We start from the raw sequence: 5,000 nt of genomic DNA on the forward strand, positions 1-5,000 counted from the left end.
TGTATATGTATATGTTGAGGTGTGAAAACAGAATGAGTGGTAGGGTGGTGAGTTTAAACGCCAAGACTCCGTTGAAGTTTTATTTCTGACGTTTCGTCCACCTAGTACTTCTTCACACTCTGAAGAAGTCCTAGTTGGACGAAACGTCAGAAATAAAACCTCAACGGATTCTTGGCGTTTAAACTCACCACCCTATCACTCATATATATATATATATATACATATACATACATATGAATATATATATATATATATATATATATATATATATATATATATATATACTGTATATATAAAAAAGAGGATATCGTTAGATACGTGTATGAAAGCCACTGTCAAAAGGAGGCTGTCATGCAATGTGAATCTTGAATTGCTCGCCATCTGGAAAGTGTCGACGTATTAACAGGCGAGTGATCGTCGCGAGCCCTTGGCGTATTCTGCCACATGTTACAATGACACAGTACAGAAGACCCTTTGGTCCATAGCAATGCTGGAATCAGTAAATAAATTGTAATAGAATAAAGCAGAACAAAATAGAATACAGTATAATAAAAAACAAAATAAGATAAAATGACGAAAATAGAATTTGAATAATAAGAAATAATAAACATCTAATTGTAAATAAAATTTGATTTAATAGAATAAAACAAAAATGACCATAATAAGATAAACATGTATAATATAACGAAATAAGCGAAAAATAAATCAAATAGACTAACAGAAAATAAAACAAAAAATTTAATAAGCAGTTAAACCACCGCACAATAAAAAGCAAAAATAAATAAATAAATAAATGAATAAATAAATATATATATAAATCCATTAACCGACAAAATTTCTACATAACGACAGAACAATCACGGAATTGAACAGACAAAAGGATACACCTCCAAAAGAAACTGCATGAACCTACGGAGGGGGACACTCTTGCAAAGGAAGGCACATGCATTATACATCTCCCTCTCTCAATGTTGCAGATTGACTGCCATTCTTCCTCATGAAAGTTAACTCCTGAGTTATGGGAATATGATAAATAGCAGACTTTCTTCGAAGTAGTTTAGTATGCGCAGGCATTGGGGAGAACGTGACGGTCTAAGAGAATTCTAATCGGCACCGTATAATGCACCACGTCGTCCAACATGGTGTGTCTTGGGAACACAGGTAAAGGTATATAAAGACACACACAAAAGAGATGCACACACACACTCATACACACACACACACACACATATATACATACGCATACGCACATATACACAAACACACACACACACACACACACACACACACACACACACACATATATATATATATATATATATATAAATATATATTATATATATATACATATATATGTATGTATATATACATATATACATATATATACATATATATACATATATATGTATATATACATATATATATATATATATATATATATATATATATATATATATATATTCCCTTGTTTTCCTGCAGCATCACTGCGAGGCATACGTTTCTGGTCTCCGAAATGGTCATATTTACTACCTGAATGTTACCTAATATCATATTCCAGGATTACTTGCGCCAATACCCGCAGTGTTGTGTAACACGTCTTGATGTCCTCGAATATACAGCCGCCTCCATTTCTAAGTACTACTTTGGCTCATGTCTTCCAGGGGAGTTATGCAAGGCATCTGTCTCTGGGTCGTAGATTTGTGACGTAAATACATCCTCTGCGACCTCGTAGGCTCATTCGTATCGTAAATGTTTGACGTAACGAGATCTTCTTACAATGACGCTGCAGAAGATGCCGGTCGCCGTATCACTTGGAAGTGAAGCCAACTGTACTGATAAGAAATTATTTGTATATAAGTACTGAAAATATTATTAAGCACTTCCACTTCTCCTGACGCCTCTATCAATTTAAACACACATTCATTCCTGCTGTCGTCAGTTGTTCATATTTATTTGATGAAAACGACTGAACAAAATTGATTCATTTGATCAAATATAATTTATTTTCTTATTTATTTTCATTTATTTATTTGTATATTTATGTACATATTTATTTGTCATCTATCTATCTATCTATCTGTCTATCTATATCTATACATATATATATATATATATATATATATATATGTATTTATGTATATGTATCTATAGCATATATATATACATATACATACATACATACGTACATACATATATATACATATATAAATATATATATATATATATATATATATATATATATATATATATGTATACACAAATATATATTGGTATAATAGGCAGTAAGTTCTTATGTAGACATGTTTGATTAAAGACCAGAGCTAATTCTGTATCCACTATCTTCATAGTGATTTTCTCGATTTTCCGAATGGATTGTTTATAACTCGAAGGGAGGTTAAACACAATACTTCCGAGTTCCATGATGTTACTCGATAGAAGAACATTACACAAGAATATGAAATAAAAAAAAATCGGTTGACTTATTCAACCATCTACAGGTAATTAAAAATAGGCATACAATTCTGTATGTTTATTTTTACTCACCTGAAGATGGTTGTATGAGTCAACTGAAAGCGTGTATCTTATATTTTTGCATAATGTTCTTCTATCGAATATCACCATGGAACTCGGAAGCCTTGTGTTTAACCTCCCTTCGAGTTATAAACAATCCATTTGAAAAATGTGGAAAATTATTATGAAGATAGTGGATACAGAATTAGATATGGTCTTCAATCAAATATATATATATATATATATATATATATATATATATATATATATATGTATATATATATACATGTACGTATGTATGTGTATGTTTTGCGAAGTCGTTGTGGACTAAAATGCCTCACAGAAATGTTTCGTAATTGTAGCTTTCCATAACTCATTGACATCATATCCGACACGAGTAACATTAAAATGTCTACAAGACACTGCATTCACTTTCACGTGGTCAGACTCCATAACTTTGCTAAAGAGTTCAGTACTAATTTTCGAATTTCATTGAGTACCAAATCTTAACAATTTATCGAATTTTGTTCTTTACGCCACGGCTGTTGCTCCAACCGGTAATATAATTATTATTCTTCAGTAAATCCTCATCAAGTTAGGATGAACGAACTGCAGTTGCAGTACATCAGATTAAAACCAAATCATCCTCTGGCGTCTCTAATTGCGGTGTTTCACGGGTAGGTGGCGCACTTCAAAGGACACTAGCCGGCCGCATGCTGTACCCAACAGTGCCGCATAAGCAGGACTGAACCGCCACTTTAGGTCTAGTTCCCCTCGTGTCACCCTTTCGTCCGATGGCTCAATTTTTTTTTTTTTTTTTTTTTTGTCAAGAGAGGCTCGTTGCCGCTTGCATTCTTCTTCGTTGTCTGCTTGGCACTCTCCTGGCACTGTGTCCCTTTCTTATGAGGAGTGCTAAGACCTAATGATATATAGGGCTCGAAGAATGACTAATTACTTGTGGAGAAGGGTCAGGAGTGGAGGTTGCTCGAATCCTGCCTGTTAGTGAGTGGGTTCGAAGTGGGGAGCATCACTACTTCTTCAAAAAGTACTTTGTAAGGAGGCAACGTCCTAGCCTCCGGTAAAAGGGAAGTTCGTGACGTTAAATCAGATGTTTCATTGAGGATACTTGTCCCATGGCATATCAGCATTGAGTATATGATACATTTACGAGTATATATATACATACGTACATACTAGTTCCTATATAATCAGTGCTACTTTTTAACATATTTGTATTAATATACAACAATGAATGATACATTAGTATCAGTATTGAGTATGATACATTTATATATATACGTACATACAAGTTCCTATATAATCAATGCTACTTTTTTTGATATATCTATATCAATACAACAACAATAAATGATATGTCAGTATAGCTCTGTCCGCATTTGCACATTTTGGTAGAAGACACTTTACGACAAAGTTGTAGTCGTTGGTTGGCCTTCAGTGTCATTGGGTTGACGGGTTAACAACGAAGTTTACGAAGAAACCGATCTACCACTTGAGTTCCTGCCAGAGGTCCTCCACCCCGGATATGTTGCTGTTGTGGATGTATCCAACACCCCCCCCTCCTCCCGCTTGGCCATCTGTAAAATATGTGTGTGTTTGTGTGCAAGTTTGACTGACGGGGTTGATAAATGTCGTCTGTTGTGTTGTCTTGTCCGAGGAGTAGTACGGTCTCGAATTCTTTTGCGTCGTTGGAGGCTGATGACGAATTAATGTAAAAGGTGTTGGGGGGGGGGGCAAATGTAGCCCCTCCCCAGCCACTCCTATCCCCCTAACCCTCAGATCCCTATTTGCTAGACGACTTGAACAGACAATGGTGTCGTCCCTGTTCGACGCTGATGACTTCCTCTTGTTTGCTTTCGGTTCGAGAAACACTTGTGTTCTTTGCAAGCACTTTTCTTCGGCACTTTGCAAAAACCAGTTGGTCTTTTAAACTATTTGGTTTTCGAACCAATTGGCTCTTTTATCAATAAGCTTCATACATTTTCGCATTTATTCATTCACCTCTTCAGTATTTTCTTTCCTTTTTTTACAGTCGAAAGAGGGGAAGAGGGAGAATGATGTCATTTGCTTCACAAATTGATTTGTATTTCCAGCATAATGACCTTCAGTGGTATGTTTGTCATCTGCGCTGATACACATTGTGTAGCACATATTTTACTAATTGGATTTTTCTTTCTCCCTTCCACTTGTGCCTAGTTTATTTTTATCTTATCCAGAGCAATAACGTGTAGTTCCTCTCCACTTTTTATTAACTGATTGAACCAATGTATCTATTGTTGTATTCTTATTTTCAATACTGATTTATTTATTTATTATTATTTGTATTATCTACATACTTATTTTTCTATTTTTATGAATCTATTCTTATTTTTCTATCTATTTTTATCTACTCCTTTATTTTGTTTATTTTTATCTTATCCAGAGCAATAACGTGTAGTCCCTCCCCACTTTTATTAACTGATTGAACCAAT

The sequence above is a fragment of the Oratosquilla oratoria genome, chromosome 37, assembly GCF_046742065.1.
Source record: "Oratosquilla oratoria isolate Oo_2021 chromosome 37, ASM4674206v1, whole genome shotgun sequence".
Lineage (NCBI taxonomy): Eukaryota > Metazoa > Arthropoda > Malacostraca > Stomatopoda > Squillidae > Oratosquilla > Oratosquilla oratoria.